Below are 18821 nucleotides of genomic sequence, written 5' to 3' on the forward strand. Positions count from 1 at the left end.
TGCAACATCCAATAAATTAATCCTAACATGTGAGAATTAACTTAGTCGGTGAACATGTAATTTAGCACACATTAGGTCAAAGTAGAGATTTAAGGTTGATTACATGTGAAAACATACAAACAAACGATAATAAAGAATACAATAAAAAAAAATACAAATATTACATTGGATTGATTGATCTACGTTGAAAATACATTTAAAATGGATGATTTGGGAAAAGAAAAGGAAAATAAACTAAAGAACAGATTAGCGTTGATAATACGAGTAATAGTAGATTAATACGTAAGCTAATAAATTAGGTCAAAGCAACAGCGGAAGTTCAGAGACAGAACTCAACCCGGAACAGACGTAGCAGAGCTGCGTCCCTTGGAAGAGGCGCAGTGGTCACTGCGTCTGTTCTCGAGGTGAGTTCTGGCTGTGAAACCGGAACTGCATATCGTTAATGTTCGTTGGTAATTTAATGATCGGTTATTGATACTTGACTCGGATGGAAGTGATTTAACGGATTATTTACATATGAATTTGGTCATAAAAGTGATAAAAAGGACTCGAGCTAATTAGAACGAATTAAAGACTAATTATAAAATTTATTATGAATTAATTACCACTCAAACAAGTTATTGTTGGTTAAAATGAATTAGGTTAATTTAAAGATGGAGACGGTGTGATAAACAGATGAAAAACATGTACCAAAAGTCGAATTCCAGAAACTTGATATGAATAAATCGAGCCTCTAAAATCCGGGTTTGATTTAATGACGGAGACCCGCAAATATTGACTATTTGGGGTCTAAGTCGGGTTAAAAGTGATGAATTACTATGAATTACGTAATAAAATTATTATGCTAACGAAATAAGAAGAAATCAATAAAAGACGAAGTAAAATAGACGAATTAACAGAGGACGAAGGAAGAAGAAGAAAAGCAGGAACTGCAGCAGCCTCAGGAAGAGGCGCAGCAGATGCTGCGGCTCTTCGAAGAGGCGCAACAGTTTCTGCGTTTCTTCTCAACATCTGTCTTCCATTAATCCGAAAAAAGGTTTGAATAAAAGGTTTTATAAATCGGTTTTAAATATGCTTTCGACGTATACAATAAAAGTACAATAATAAAAGATGGGATTTACACCCTCAGACTTACATGTTTGACGAAACGAGATTAACTAAGTTAACGATTAGTGATTGTTCGACTCGAATGTACGACGAAAGTGCCCTCGTATGAGGAATTAAACTAAGTTGATTAAATTGAGTGAGTGGAATTGGTCAAATTGGTCGGTCATGCAAAACGAGGCTGGTACTCAAAAGGATCCGAGCTTACGTGGTCGAAAGTTCAAGCACGTAGACGCCAATAAGCAAAATGCCTGGTCTTAGAATGCAAAGGGAGAAGAGAAGGGCGACACTTGCGTGAAAAATATGAGGAACAAAGGTCCCTATTTATACTAATCACACGGAGGAATTAGGGTTTCGATAAAACTTTGGAAATAAATCTCGAAAAGATCTTAAAATACGCAGAAAGGAGCTGGGGAAGAGGCGCAGCAGCCACTGTGGCTCTTGGAAGAGGTGCAGCAGCCACTGCGGCTCTTGGAAGAGGCGCAGGAGGTGCTGCATCCTTTCCCCAGGAGTTTCTTCCTACGGAAGAAAGATTTTCCGCGTTTCTATTATGGAATTATGGTAGATCTCAACTTCCTTATTATTTGAAATATAATTTCGGGATATATTTTGCCAAAAGATTAAAAGATTGAAATATGTAATAGAAATATCCGGAATATTCCAGAATATTCTGACTCGGCATTTTAAACGGTTATTAGAAAATGAAGACGGTTTTTGACCCGGACTCCAACTGAACTCTAATTACTGTCAAAACAACCGTAACCGCGCGTAGATGACGACCAAGGGGTAGACACAAGTATTTGAGCTATCACTTGACGATAAACTTACGAATTGTCATAAATCATTTCGTGTACCAAACATGCGGCCCAATCATAACCAAGTGGCTTGCGGGAGGTGTAGAAATGAGGTATCTACAGAGCCCCCACTTTGACTGGGCTTAGACAAGGCAAAAGTCAAAGTATAGCCATCAGGTCAATCGAAGATTACAACCTGACGACTATGGCGACGCGAGGCGGCTCAAGGGGTCTGAGCCAAGGACCTGTCGTCGAGAACATTTTAGAGTCTGTCGACTATTGGGGAGGGTCAATTAAAGTCCATTAGACTACGTAAGGAGGCTCGCCAGCCATAAGAAGAGATCATACCTGAGACTAGGGATGTCAATAGGGCGGGGTGGGTGCGGAGAAGGGGTAACCCGCAACCGCATCCGCGAACTATAATGCGTACCCACACCCGCCCCACGACCTGCAGCGGATTAAAATTTTCAAACCCGTCCCCGATCCGCGGGAAGCTGTTGACCCGCTAAAACCCGTCCCACTGACCCTTCAAATCATTACCCGCACCCGCCCCAAGTGGGGCAGATGTGGGGCGAGACCCGCCAAAACCCGCCCCACTGACATCCCTACCTGAGACTTCCGGGTGAAACGGGACTGAAAGCGCTTCGACAAAACTCTTTGATCTGAAGATAACTTGATGGCTGAAGGCAGGAGGGTCACAGGTACTCTGAAGGTTACTGAAGAACTCATCTAAAATAAAAAAATGTAGAGAACAACAAGACGTCGGTAGAAACTGCTGGGGGAATCCCCTCGCATCGGTCTCAAGCAAACTCCGGCAAAAACTTTGAGGTTGAACTCCATGTCTCTAGAGGAACAATCGGCTGTCATGAACTCTCGCTGAGGGAACATAATTGAGGTGTGTCAAAACACCTGTCAGAGAAAATTCGCTCGTTGTTGCAAGCGAAGTCTTGATAAAGTACTGCGACAATTCGCAGTCTGCTCGAAAATACGGGTCCGGACGAAGAATAAACATCAAACGGACCAAATATACGATATATGGTGTTGATGAAGAGGCGCACCAAAGATGGGCCCACAAATAACGAACGTGTAACGAATTTTTGAAAATCGAATTGGAGGGAAGCTGAGGAAGAGGCGCAGCACCTGCTGCGTCTTTTCTTGGGTCCGTCTCTGTCCGAGTAAAAACTCTACAGAACCGTGTTTTATTCATAATAACAAAACACAAATTTCTTCAAAACTCTCTCAAATTCCAACCATTTACCGTCAAAATTTGATCAAAACCTTGCATTTGCCATGACTAATCGAGGTATGTGTTTTATTCTTGCATTAAACATTCGCATTTGCCTAATTTGAATCGACAAAATTGGGGTTTTCAACCCTAGTTGTCAAAAATTTTGGGCTTTCCCCCCAAATGAATTTGCCTTGTAAAATTGACCTTAGAAATGGATAATTGGTAGTATTAGTAACATAACCATGTGTTCTTTTCGGATTTTTATCGAGTATTGAGCATTTGAGTAAAATTGTGACGGTTTCACAACTGTGTCGTAAATTTCTTCGAAAATAGCCTTAGGATTGCCCATTTGTGACGAAATCTTATATTTTGAATCCTTGTGTGATGGGTAAACTTCCTATCATCTCGGATTTTTGATTTGCGATGGCTTTTTCAGGACACTTTTCGAGGGCCTAATTGTCGTTATAACGAAATGCTGCCGAAATTTTGACTTAAACCCAGGCTTAGGCTTGAACTTAGACTTGACTTGACCCATATTACCACATGAGCGGTCGGGTTTCGGGAGAAATGGCCAAACATGGCGAGAAAAGAGCCATTTCGGAGCTTGGAAATTTGAAAAATCCTTGACTAAGGCTCGCCGTCACTTGACGCGGCCTAATTCACTCTAATTTTGCATGTCACGAGGCTTCTACGTTAGGGAGAGCTCCCATGGACGTGGATACTAGTTTCGACCCTTCTCTTACGTTTGAGGAGGCGTTAGAGGAGGCTTTTGCTGCGGTGGCTGCCGAGGAGGAGGTTGCTTAGGAGGAGGCCCCGAGGCGGGCCAACATTGGATAAGGTGGTCGTCAACTGAGAGGAGCACCCGAGTGGGCTGAGAGATGGGATAGCCGACATCTCATCTGGGCAGCGGAGAGTCACCTGTCTTATAGGATGGTGAAGAGCTTGGTAAATCTCGAATTCATCATTCTCTCATCATCTTTCTTTACTCATTCATTTGTCATTTCATTTCTCTTTTACTCGAGCTAAAGATAGCTTTGCATTGAATCAAAATAGGAGGCTGGGAACATGAGGTCCTTTTCCGGCTACACGACGATGATGGAGGCTTACAGGACACTGTCGGTGGAGGAGCAGGCCATCATCGAGCTTGGAGCTTTCGGAGCCTTGGTACGAGCGTGGAGGGAGATCAAGGAAAGGAAACTTTGGGTTAACCTTAGCCTGATTTGAGCCTTTCTTGATCGGTTCTGGGACACGACCTCGACCTTTCACATGCCTTTCGACGAGGTCGGGGTCACGTTGGAGGACTACGGCAAGATTTCTGGTTTGCCGTGTGGAGCGGAGGCTGTGGTGTGGTCGTTGATGACCATGAGGGTGGACTCGTCTAAGGCCAGGAAGCTGATTGGTTGGAACCTGGCGGCGAAGGCTACTACGGTTCCTGGGTTAGTGCCGAGCTCCTACGTCAGGGATTACTTTGCTGGCCGGATCCTGACGGTGTTGACGATTGATGGGAGGGAGGAGGTTCCTCCTCTTTGCACTGCACAGCAGAGAGCTCGTCTGTGGCTCTAGTGGTTCTTGTCTTCACTCTACCTTGAAGACAAGGGGGAGAGGATGTCAATGAAGCTTCTTCCCTTCCTTTCCAACTTAAGTGACCTAGGTCGTTGGGACTGGGTTACTCCTGGCTTTGCGGTCCTCACTCGCTACATGAGGGCCATGGTTCGTCCCGAGCTGGTGAAGAAGGAGACTTCTCCTGCTACTATTGGCCCTGGACTGCTGTTGGAGGTATGAACCGTCATCTTGCATCATGAAAGATCACTTTCTTTCCCTTATTGAATCGCGAAACATTGTCATTGATTATCTTGTTTTGCAGGCGTGGGTGTACTTCTACTTTTCGGGCTTTGTGCCCAGGAGGACGGAGCCAGGGGCGAGAGCTTATCCCGTTGTGAGGGATTGGGTGATGTGTCGTAGGAAGAGTCAGCGCTCTTCTTAAGATGTTTGTCGATGGGGCGTGAATGCCCTGAAGCTGAGTGACGTGAGTATCTTTTAATCACTTTCCTTTATTTGTTTATTCATCCCTCTTTTGAAGCGATAATAGGAATGACCTCTTGTTTGCTTGTTTTAGTGGGTGCCCAGGCCTTGGGCGGACTATGTTGGCGCCCCTTCTTTCGTTGCTGAGGTCCTTCGACCTAGGAGCTCGAGTCGGTTGCTGCTGAGGATGTCGATGGGTCCAGTGTGGTACTTGGGCGAGTGTTTGACTTGCCAGTGCTCTCATGATGCCTTCACGGTTCCCATCGATCCTCCTCGGACGATGTTTAGAGAGCCTTCCGACGCTGAGAGGGAGGCGGACCTGGCAGACGTCGGTGGCGATGCTCTCCTTCTTCCTGTCAAGGATTACTCTGCATTCACTCGCCGGAGGGTGGCGTACTGGCCCGTCGTGGTTAGTGCATCATTCTTCCTTTACGAGTTGATTTGATGAAAAATGATGAATGATCACCGACTAAAGAAACCATTTGGATTTTGCAGGAGGTTGAGGAGGCGGGCGTCGAGCCCCCAGCGTACCCGAGACCCTTGAATACACCGACGCGACGAGGATGACGACGGTCTCCGAGCTTCGCGACTTTGGCGAGGCGGTTATAGATGCTGGCCTGGACGAGTGGCAGCATTTGATTCGGAGGATAAGTTCCCAACTCGGTTAGCTTTTGTATAAGAATATATTTGTCCATTTTTGTCCATCTATTGAGAATCTTTGTTTATTGAAATGCAGGTGGTGCCATCTCGGTTCGCGGCCTTATGGAGGGTAGCCAACCGGCGAGCTACTGCCATCGAGGCACTTGCTGGTGGTCGAGAACATCAGGTATGAACCTTTCGTTTACTTCATTTTTGAATTTTCTAACTTTCTTTGCATTTGAAATGATTAACATGAGCCATTTCTTTGTCATTTGCAGAGGGAGCGTGAGCTAGCGCGGTCCAAGGAGGAGACGGCTCACCTGTTGAGGGAGTTGGAGGTCCAAGACGTCGAGATTGCTGCTCTCGAGGTGAGAGTTACCGAGCTAGGTGACGACCCGTAGTAGTTGCTTTTGTTTTTTTGTTGCTTCCGTTGTCGGCTATACCACATACGCTTTGTACATTTTAGGACGTTCATTTTGGACTTTTGGACTTTGTTTCGGGCAAGAGCCCCCATTTTGATGTACATATGACCTTTTTGATTGTATATATGACAGCCTGAGTGCCTTTGCTGCTGGGTTGTCTTGTTTGTATCTGCAGGTTAGCTTTGAACAGGTTTGGTAGATGACGGTTTACGCCGTCATGCATAGAAATTGCACATAAAACACATATTTGTACATATGGCCTAACTAGCGCAAAACAAGGAGAAAACCTGAAAATACAAAAAATTTGTCGAAAATGACCGGACGGTAGGGATGGCTACCCCCTAAAAAAACGAAAAAAGAAAAGTATAAATTTGAAATGAAATGTTAAACGCGAGTGAAATGATTCCCCCAAAAAGAAAAATAAAAAGAAATGGATAAGTTTGAAATAAAATGTGAAACGGGAGTGAAATGATTCCCCCAAAAAAAGAAAATAAAAAGAAAGGGCTAAGTGTGCTTGTTTGACGAAAATGTCGATTTTGCTTCGAAAAGCGTGCCCATAAGATTAGGAAACACAGAAATATGGTAATTTGACGGAGTTACCAAAAACAAGAACCTATACGAATAGGAAATTATGTTCAAGGAATTAGGAAAGATCCAATGCGGAAAAAATCACAGAAATCCTCTGAGGAAGAGGCGCAGCACGAGTTGCGACCCTTCGAAGAGTCGCGGCAAGTGCTGCGCCATTTCCCCAGCTTGTCTGTTCTGACAGATTTTAGGAAACAACTTCTAGTATTAATATAGACGTCGATGGAGTTTTTATTCACACAATTATTCCGCCTTTCTTCCGTCTATTACATAAAACTCTCCAAATATATAGAAAATTTTCACATCATGGATACCTTGGAAAACCGTCTGAAATAATGGACAAACGAATTTACAAACGTCGAGAAGCATGATATTGGTGCTTTCAATTTGGGATCGATTTTGAGCTTGATATTGGTGAAGGTTGTGAACCCGTTCTTGGATGCTTGTCTTGAACATTGGGACCCTAATTTCCACGTGTTCGCCTTCCCTAGAGGTGATATCTATCCTTTTCCTGAAGAAATTGCTGCAATTGGTGGATGGGACCCTGAACATATGTCTGATATACCCTCTAGCTCTCAAGGGTATAAATACAAGTTTAGGGATTTGCTTGGACTGACTAAAGCTGAGGTTGACCGTCTTGTGACCTCAAAAGGAGTCTGTATGCTTGATTTCATCGATCGATTCATAAACAGAGGAGACCCTTCTATTTCCTATGTCGCGAGGCGTAGGGCATTCGGGTTTTGCCTATTGCATGGTTATGTACTCCAAGGGCATGTTGATAAGGAGATGAGAGGTGATCCTCGTTATTTGGGCTTGGTGAGCAAATGGAGCTGCGTAGGAGCCCAGCTTATCTATGTTTAGGAGAGATCATATTGGGATTGGATAACAGGAAAGCCAACCGTGAGCTTCCTTATTTAGGAAGTCCTATCATTCTGCAGGTAAAAAAAAAATGCAACCTTTTCTTTCTTTTTTTTGTTTTTTTTTTTTCTCGTCGTTTTTTTTTTCTTTTTTTTTTTGGTTGGACATTAATTCCTGCTTTGGTAGGTTTGGCTCATGGAGCGTCTGCGGTTGATCGAGCCCTCAGTTAATGTTCCTGCGTACCATGCTCGTTCGATTGCGATGAGGACTAGACTTTATATGGTGGACTTCACCCAGGTTTGCAACTATTGGGAGAACAAGATAAGAAATGAGGATGACCCCTTGATCAGATGGATTGTGCCATAGTGGCATCTCATATCAGTTACTGGAGTATCGTCTTTAGATCCTACTCGATCGGTGCGCATTCCTGGCTTGGAATTCATGATATGCATCTTCCCGAAGAGACTGATGAGGCAGGTTGGCTTAAAACAGAGGATTCCTAAGCTCGATACTGCTCCTCAGACTGCAGTGGCACTTACCGCCGAGAGCCGTAGAGAGAGGGCCCTCAAGTGGGCTCAAAGAAACATGTGGTTCCTAAACTCTTCGGTTAGTTCATTATGGGTATCGGATTCCTACTTGTAGTGGAGGAAGGCTACTACTCCTGAGGAGCGTAGGAAGTTAAGGAAGCGCGAGTCCGTTGATTACAAGATTCATGATGTAGCGAAGGAGAAGGAGAAGTATTTGACCGAGGGAGAGAAAGAAGCTGGATTCCAAGTTGTTCATCCGTCAAAGAAACCGAAGGTTTCTCCTGTCGTCGAAATTGTGGTTGATCAAAATGGTAAGGCTAGACCGCGAGAGAGACCGTTGGTGATTAGGTCTGTGATAACATAGGAGCGCCCGGCTCATGGTCGAGATAAGAAGTATGACAAAAATGACAAAGGCAAAGGAAAGATGGAAGAATAGCCTAAGTCGTAATATTATTTATTATTATTTGTAATGCATGGTGGGGCGTTTTAGAATCTTAGCCTATTTATTTTAGATTATGTGGCGTACTATTATTATTTATGGAAGGAAATGAATAAAAGATTAATTAGTTATGAAACCATTGTGATTTTCTTTTATTATTCTTTTCGAATTCCAAATGCATATGCAAGTGTCCTTCTATTTACATTTAAAATAATGGGTTGAATCCCGTGAAGAATTGCCTATGTATTCATTTTAAAAATGAAATTAAACCCTTGCGCGTAGTTCAAGTAAATGTAAAAGAATAATTTTTCTAAGCAAGAGCTTGTAACGAACTAGAAAATGAGCATGAGCTTTACTTACTCCTAAAGCACAATTCAATTTATTTGATGATATGAGGATGACGAATTGTCAGAATGCAAGAACAAATTGACATAAGCTTTATTTCAGCGGGCCAAGGGCCGTTTTTTTTTAATTTCGTGCCGCATGAGCGACACGGGGTGTCACGCGAGGCGCATTTTTGTTCCTATTCCAGACATAGTATCGTTTCAGTTAGTCGAGGTTAGTTGGGTTGGCAAATTCATTCCCATCTAGGTCTGTGATTCTAACCGCACCCCCCGGGAGTATGGACTTGACCAAGAATGGTCCGGCCCAGTTGGGGTTGAACTTTCCTCGTAGATCGACAGGTAAAAGAGCTCTAACTGATTTGAGGACTAAGTCTCCTTCTTTGATGTTTCTAGGCTTAACCCTTTTGTTGAAAGCTCATTTGATACGTGCCTGATATGCTTGTACATTGTGTAATGCACGCAACCTTCGTTCATCCAAGAGGATGAGTTCTTCGTATCTATCTCTCTTCCAATCAGCTTCTGGGATTTGACTTTCGAGTAGAATACGCAAGGATGGGATTTCTAGTTCAACTGGTTGCACGGCTTCCATGCCGTAAGTCAAATAAAAAGGAGTTGCTCCAGTGGGTGTCCTAACAGATGTGCGATATCCCCATAAGGAAAATTGTATCTTACTTGGCCAATCTCGATGATTGTCAATCATTTTCTTGAGGATGGTGACAACGTTTTTGTTGGATGCCTCTACCGCACCATTAGTTTGTGGTCTATATTGCGAGGAATGATGGTGTTTGATCTTGTACTTGGCTAGAATGCTTCAGTCTCAGCCTGGAAATATGATCCATTTTCATTGATGACCTCATGTGGGCAAACATATCGACAGATAATATTGGTTTGTATGAACTTTGCCACGTTTTTGGCTGTGAGACTAGTGTAAGAAGCCGCTTCTACCCATTTGGTGAAATAATCGATTGCCACCAAAATGAAACGGTGACCTCCTGTTCCGGCTGGGGTGATCTTCCCGATGATGTCGATTCCCCAAGCAGAAAATGGCCAAGGAGATGTCATGGTGTAGAGTAATGAAAGAGGGACATGTTGCACATTCCCAAGGATTTGACAGTTGTAGCAATGACTGGCGTATTTGACGCAATCGGATTCCATTGTGGTCCAGTAATATCTCAAACGCGTGATTTTCTTTGCCATCATTGGTCCACTCATGTGAGGGCCGCATTCTCCATCATGGACTTCTTCCATCACTTTCTGGGCCTGTGAACGATCAAGGCAACGCAAGACTACACCAAGAGGTGTTCTTTTATACAATTCTCCTTGCATGAGGGTGTATTGGGAGGCTAGTAAGCGTATAGCCTGTTCTCCTCTCTTATCCATATCTGCTGGATAGGTGCCATTGAGCTTGAAGTTTATAATTGCTTGGAACCAGGGCTCATCTGGGTTTTCTTCTTCGTCTGTGATTTGGTGCACATAAGCTGGTTCTGACCGTCGTTTGATGCATAAAGGCATTTCTATCATATCATCTAGCATATTAATCAGAGATGTAAGTTTTGCAAGAGCATCTGCAAATTGATTCTCTTCTCGAGGTAGGTGTAGATAAGTCACTTGATCGAAAATTTAGGCAACTTGGTCTATCCTGGTCTGATAGGGTGCTAGACTTTCACTTCGAATTTTCCAAGACCCCGTAATTTGGTTGATGATCAAGAATGAATCTCCATGTACTCGAAGATTCTTGATGCCTAAGCCTAGTGCCGCTTGTAGCCCAATGAGGCAAACTTCGTATTCTGCTGCGTTATTTGTCACCTCGAAGTCGAGCTTGATAAAGAGTGGTGTATGCTCACCTTCAGGAGAAATGAGAAACACTCATATTCCAAATCCTCTTAGGTTCGATGCTCCATCAAAATAAAGGTCCCAGCAGTCTACATTGGTTTGGAGTATATCCTCATCCGGAAATAACCAGGTGTCTATCATTTGGGTATCGTTGATGGGATTTTCTGTGAAGAATTCGGCGTATAGCTTTCAGAGGCACATATTTGAGGTCGAACTCTGAGAGCATCAAGGTCCATCTTGCTAAGCGTCCATTGAGGACGGGCGTTTCAAAGAGGTACTTGACAGGATCCATTTTTTAGTATACCTTGACTGAATAGCTAAGCATGTAATGGCGTAGCTTCTTCGTTGCCCACACAAGAGCGAGGCATGTCTTTTCGAGTGGTGTGTACTTGCATTCATACTCCAAGAACTTCTTGCTAAGGTAGTAGATAGCTCTTTCTTCTTTTCCGACGGTTTGCGTTACCATAGCCCCCATGGCTGTTTCGGTCACTGTGAGATATAACCCAACAGGTTGATCTCGTTGGGGAGGCACGAGCACTGGTGGTTTGGCTAGTATCTCCTTGATTTTGTCGAATGCTTTTTGACAGTCGTCATCCCACATGGTGTGACATGTTTTCTTTAGCTTTTTGAAGATGGGTTCACAGATCATGGTGAGTTTCGATATGAATTGACTTATGTACTGCACCTTGCCTAAAAATCCTCTAATCTCCTTCTCTATCTGAGGCTGTGGCATTTCAATTAGAGCTTTGATTTTGGAAGGGTCGATTTCTATCCCTCGTTGACTGACGACATATCCTAGAAGCTTGCCTGACGTCACCCCAAATGCACATTTCTGAGGGTTGAGCCTCATTTGTACTTTCTTAGTCTTAAGAAGAATTTGCAAAGGTTATTAATGTGCCCCTCTCTAATCTTGGATTTGACAATCATATCGTCTACATACACCTCGCCTTCTTTATGCATCATGTCATGTAGGAGTGTAGTTGCGGTGCGTTGATATGTAGCTCCAGCATTGATTAACCCAAATGGCATAGCCGTGTAGCAATAGGTGCCCTATTGAGTAATAAAGGCAGTTTTATGCATGTCTTCTATGGCCATTTTGATCTGATTATATCCTACATATCCGTCCATGAAGGACAACAACGCGTGATCTGTTGTATTGTCTACCAATATGTCGATATGTGGTAAAGGAATGTCGTCCTTGGGACTCACTTTGTTCAAGTCTCTGAAATCAACACAAACACGGATTCTCCCATCCTTTTTGGGTACGAGTACTATGTTGGCCACCCAGTCTGAATACTCGGAAACTTTGATGAACCCGGCTTTGAATTGTTTATCGACTTCTTCTTTGATTTTAAGAGCCCATTCTGTCCTCATTCGGCGAAGCTTCTGTTTTACAGGTTTGAAACCTGGTTTGATTGGAATTCTGTGTTCTACAATGTCCCTGTCGATCCCTGGCATGTCTTTTTAGGACCAAGAAAAAACGAATTTGAACTCGTGTAGGAGGTCTATAAAATTGGCCCTCTCAGTGGGGCTCAAGGTTGTCCTTATCCTAAGTTCTTGGGGTTCTAGTTCGGTTCCTACGTTGATGGGTTCACTGTTCTCTATAACTGGTGCCCCTTCCCCCTCTTGTAGTATTTCTTTAGCTATGTAGGGAGGTAGTTCGATTGACTCTGGGTCTCGGTCATCCTCATTATCATCATAAATAGAATTGCATTCAGAATAACACAAAGAGTAAGCAGAATCTGATATATTCATATTGAAATTTGAAAAGAGTTGAAACAAAGAAGCCATCTGTTCAGTAGTCAGTGGCGGCAAAAGGGACAGCTGTCGGGATATTTCTCAAACTACTGTTACTACTCGATGCTAAGCTAGGAGAAACAAGGGGAGTGGGAGTGAAGACATGAGGAGACTCTCTAGGGACTTCTCTAGACTCCGAATCTGATTCCGACTCTAACTCGAATTCGTTGTCTTCTGGTTCTCCTTTGAACATCTCTCCTACTCCAGTGGTGAGCTTGAAAAATCTTCCTTGGTTGTTGGTCCATTTGATTGACTTTCTCCATCCTTCTTGCTGATTCGAATTGGTTGCGGTGCCTAGCGTGGCAATGATCTCATCTATGATGCTTTCGGCTCTTTTGATTAAGGGAAGATCCTGGAGGTAGACATCTTCCTCGCTATCTGTCCATATCCCGTTGATTACCTCCTCTTTTGGGGAGATAAGATGTGAGCAATATAAGGTAGATTCGTCACTTGTAATCATCAGAACTCCAAGAGGATTCTGAGTATTGTTAGGTTTACCTCCAGGTGGTATTGGTAGGCGACCGTCTTCAATCATGTCCTGAAGGACATGCTTTAACTTGTAACATTTTTCTATGTCGTGTCCCTTACCTCTATGATATTCACAGTATGAATTCTCGTCCCAGAACTTGGACTTCTTTTCTGGATCAGGTGTAGGCCCTATGGGTTGGAGCTTACCCTGTTTCATCAATCTCTTCAAGGCATTGGAGTATGTATCACCAATGTTCGTGAATTTACTTTGTGGGTTATTCTTTTTTTATTATTCAAGAAGGTTAACCTCATCAGTCTTGCTAGTAGATCCATAGGAACGACTTGTTGAGCCTTGATATCCACGACCTATCGTTTTGGATAAGAGTCCTTTACGGATGGCATCATCAATTCTTATCCCTAGTACAGTTAAATCCTTGAAGGTCTTAATGTTTTGGTACCTCAAGTGACTTGCATAAATGGGCTTCAAGTTCTCCACGAATGTTTCCACGAGAGTAGCTTCATCTGGACGCTCGACAAGTTGGGTACTAGTCTTCCTCCACCTACATAGGAATCGGTGAAACCTTCTTTCTCATTTTGGGGGAAAACCTCTAAAGTGTGCATATTGACTTGGATCTCGGCATTATCCGCATATTGTTTAGCGAACTCGATTGCGGCGTCATCTCAGGTGGCGATTTTCTTGTGCTCTAGGGAATAGAACCATTGCGTAGGGATGGTGTCGAGAGATGAAGGAAAGATCCTTAAGAACATCTCGGGTTTGATGCCTTTAATAGACATGTAATCTTTGAAAGCACGAATATGGTTTAAAGGGTTTTCATGTCCCTTGAACTTTGGGATATCAGTCATGTTGAAGATGGTTGGTAACTTGGCACTCACGGCCTCATACTTGCGATTGTTTTCCCTATAGAATATCATCTCCTTTGAGGTACATCAATCGCTCCTCCAAGTATTGGAGTCGCTTCTCAGCTTTAGTAAGACCTACTGGAGGGTTGGCTTCTTGTTGTCCAACATAGGGTGGAAGGTTGTCATTCACCAATTCACTAGGCACTTCAAATTCTGCAAGAGGTAGCCTAGTTTTTACAGCAACAATTCGGCCCTCGATTGTGTTGAGGCGATCATACACTTAGTCTTGGCTAGTTTGGAGACGAGCGAGCGCAGCTAGGATTTGATCATTACCATTTTGGGGTTGACTGTTGCTTGTGATGCTAGTTTCAGGCATCTTGGTAACTGGACAAGAGATCGACGACGAATCAAAACACGATCGACCATTCTAGCACACTTACTTAAAGAAAAGACTTGACTCGTGAAGTGGGAGTGTGCCACTTGTGTCAAGTGAGGTTTGAAAATGACAGAGTTTTAAAATGTTTGTCCTACTCAACTGTTGTGTAGTTGTAGGAGTGTTGACTCGAAGTGAAGCTTTGAAATGGGCTTTGAGGCCTGAATTTTTACTCGATTTTTGGACAGAGTTTCGACTGATTTTGCGCTAATTTAGGCCTTTTTTCGAAAATATTTAAGTTTAAAAAGAGGTTTTTTATTTTACAAAATTCGTCATGGTTTAGAAAATGGTGATCACATATGATACAAGCATTCATACAGACATTATAACGGTATGATGAGTGCATTTAAAGGGTTTTGGCTTAAAGAGTGGGTTGCCATACCGAGCAATCAAACCCGGGGTCTATGGAGAGGCTCGTGCCAAACAAGAGTAAGGCCGATTCCTAGTCCATTTCCTCGAGTAGTGAAAGCCCTTAATACAAACAGGAGTAAGCATCATTGTATGGTTGACGTCGTCAATCGCTATCCATCCTTAGGCCAAGATAAGAATTTGGACCGTCCAGATTGGACGATTGGTCTAATGGGTCGGGTTGGGCCTAGGAAGGCCGAATAAAACAATCTAAGAAGATCGAGTAATAAAAAACTGACAACTGTCTCATATAAACTATTCCCTAACCTTATTCAAGTTTTACCCTTGGCAACACGTAAGTGTATTATTCCCCAGTGAAGTCGCCAAACTGTGGACACGGGGGGCCCACGGGGGCGCTTGGGAATAAGCGTTTGCATTTGTGGAGTCGCCACCAATTTATTGTGGAAAATTGGAAACCGTTCGAATACTTCGCGTCATGTCAAGACATAAAGTAATGACATAGACACCAAGAACTCGTTACCCTTAGCATTATATGTCTAGAATGACTCTCGTGGATGCCAATGAACACGGATGTTCACAGAGATCTGGAGTAAGGGGTGAGGGTACGTATTAGGAAGCTCTTTAATCGAACACCTAATCCCGCCTGCCTTGATAGCGGTCTCTACTAATGATGAGGGAAAATCATCTATACTTGATATGTTGTCGATTATATGCATACAATGCAACATCCAATAAATTAATCCGAACATGTGAGAATTAACTTAGTCGGTGAACATGTAATTTAGCACACATTAGGTCAAAGTGGAGATTTAAGGTTGATTACATGTGAAAACATACAAACAAACGATAATAACGAATACAATAAAAAAAATACAAATATTACATTGGATTGATTTATCTACGTCGAAAATACATTTAAAATGGATGATTTAGGAAAAGAAAAGGAAAATAAACTAAAGAACAGATTAGCGTTGATAATACGAGTAATAGTAGATTAATACGTAAGCTAATAAATTAGGTCAAAGCAACAGCGGAAGTTCAGAGACAGAACTCAACCCGGAACAGACGTAGCAGAGCTGCGTCCCTTGGAAGAAGCGCAGTGGTCACTGTGTCTGTTCCCGAGGTGAGTTCTGGCTGTGAAACCGGAACTGCATATCGTTAATGTTCGTTGGTAATTTAATGATCGGTTATTGATACTTGACTCGGATGGATGTGATTTAACGGATTATTTACATATGAATTTGGTCATAAAAGTGATAAAAAGGACTCGAGCTAATTAGAACGAATTAAAGACTAATTATAAAATTAATTATGAATTAATTACGACACAAGCAAGTTATTGTTGGTTAAAACGAATTAGGTTAATTTAAAGATGGAGACGGTGTGATAAACAGATGAAAAACATGTACCAAAAGTCGAATTCCAGAAACTTGATATGAATAAATCGAGCCTCTAAAATCCGGGTTTGATTTAATGACGGAGACCCGCAAATATTGACTATTTGGGGTCTAAGTCGGGTTAAAAGTGATGAATTACTATGAATTACGTAATAAAATTATTATGCTAACGAAATAAGAAGAAATCAAGAAAATACGTAGTAAAATAGATGAATTAACAGAGGACAAAGGAAGAAGAAGAAAAGCAGGAACTGCGGCAGCCTCAGGAAGAGGCGCAGCAGTTGATGCGTTTTTTCTCGACATCTGTCTTTCGTTAATCCGAAAAAATGTTTGAATTAAAGGTTTTATAAATCGGTTTTAATTATGCTTTCGACGTAAATCTTACAATAATAGTACAAAAATAAAATACAATAATAAAAGATGGGATTTACACCCTCAGACTTACATGTTTGACGAAATGAGATTAACTAAGTTAACGATTAGTGATTGTTCGACTCGAATGTACGACGAAAGCGCCCTCGTAGGAGGAATGAAACTAAGTTGATTAAATTGATTAAGTGGAGTTGGTCAAATTGGTCGGTCATGCAAAACGAGGCTGGTAATCAGAAGGATCCGAGTTTATGTTGTCGAAAGTTCAAGCACGTAGACGCCAATAAGCAAAGAGCGTGGTCTTAGTTTGCAAAGGGAGAAGAGAAGGGTGGACACTCGCGTGAGAAATATGAGGAACAAAGATCCCTATTTATACTAATCACACGGAGGAATTAGGGTTTCGGTGAAACTTTGGAAATAAATCTCGAAAAGATCTTAAAATACGCAGAAAGGAGCTGGGGAAGAGGCACTGCAGCCACTGCGGCTCTTGGAAGAGGCGCAGCAGGTGCTGCGTCCTTTCCCCAGGAGTTTCCACATGTGGAAGAAAGATTTTCCGCGTTTCGATTTTGGAATTGCGGTAGATCTCAACTTCCTTATTATTTGAAATATAATTTCGGGATATATTTTGCCAAAAGATTAAAAGATTGAAATATGGAATATAAATATCCAGAACATTCTGACTCGGCATTTTAAACGGTTATTAGAAACGGAAAATTTACGTGGTACCCTCAAACTTTGCCATTTTTCACGTGGTACCCAACTTTTTAAGTTTGTGCACATGATATCCTTGAAATTTGATTTTCAAGCACAACATGTCCTTTTTATCGTTTTTAAAATTTTCAATTGAGCATAAATTATAGACCAGAAATCGGAATTGACTAATTTTTTTTTCCAAATTGATTAACTCTTCGAGATTTATAAATTGATAAAATGAAATTGGTCATTCGAAAATTTATGATCGAAGATATGTTTGATTTGAGGTTTTCGTTATAAAAAAACCCTATAAAATGTCAGTCAGCAATTTTTTTTCCTTAAATCGTAGATTATGACGAGATAATTATTTAACGAAAAAAAATTGGCCGATTCTGAATTCCGATCAAGGAGGTATGCGCAATTGAGTTTTTTTACAGCGACAAAAAGGATATGTTGTGCATGAAAATCAAAGATGGAGGGTACAATGTACACAAACTTAAAAAGTTGGGTACCATGTGCAAAATGGCAAAGTTCAAGGGTACTACGTGAATTTTCCGTATTAGAAAATGAAGACGGTTTTTGACTCGGACTCCAAATGAACTCTAATTACTGTCAAAACAACCGTAACGGCGCGTAGATGATGACCAAGGGGTAGACACAAGTATTTGAGCTATCACTTGACGATAAACCTATGAATTATCATAAATTGTTCCGTGTACCAAACCTGCGACCCAATCATCATCAGGTGGCTTGCGGGAGGTGCAGAAATGAGGTATCTACACGGTGCAGCAGAGACCCAACACAAAATACTCACGCTTCTGCACAACACGTCCAAATAAAAACTTCTCCTGGATAACATAATGTCGTGCTAAATTTAAGAAAAATAATACTCCAGTGTTTAAAATTATAAAATAAAGAGCAATGACGATGTTTCTGTAGGAGGTATGACTATAAAACGAACTATGAACATATAAACTTACAGAACTTGAAGAGAAAGATGTCGTGGCGTGATAGAATCACTGCCCTAAAGTTGAATTTGCCCCGCTCGATACACACGGCCTCTTGGCAACCAACCCCCAGGGTTACATGACGTCCGACTCTAAGGTGTACAACAAAGACTAAGAATGAGAACTACTTGCAGAACGTTGTCAAATATCAGCTTTATACAAGAGAAATATTTAGAGAGGAATAGAAGAGAGAATAATTGTTGTGTCTTTTTTGTGTGGTAGAGTTGGGGTTTATATAGTAGTGAAATGGGTATGGTTAATCACAATGTTAGTATCGTAAAATGGTAATTTTAGGATACTACACAATCAATGTGGAAAATCTCATAAATCAAGTATGGGAGAATGCACAATCAAGTTGGAAAACTATCCCATGAATAAATTGGGAATTACAATTTGCTTCTTTTGAAGCACTAGCTCCAACAATCCACCACATGATTCAAAAGAAGAGAAAAGGAATAGCTGATATAAGGCAACATAACGTAAGTCTTAAGATGACAATGTTCCTGAGGAATTGATTTGTCACCCAGTGTATACAATTACCTGCTACAGCCATATCGAGTTGCTCTCGGCATTGGATTCTCCAAGGTGGTTTGTAACGCATAACTGCGCACAAACCTGCATTCAAATCTGTG

Source organism: Silene latifolia, chromosome 1, assembly GCF_048544455.1.
Source record: "Silene latifolia isolate original U9 population chromosome 1, ASM4854445v1, whole genome shotgun sequence".
Taxonomy (NCBI): domain Eukaryota; kingdom Viridiplantae; phylum Streptophyta; class Magnoliopsida; order Caryophyllales; family Caryophyllaceae; genus Silene; species Silene latifolia.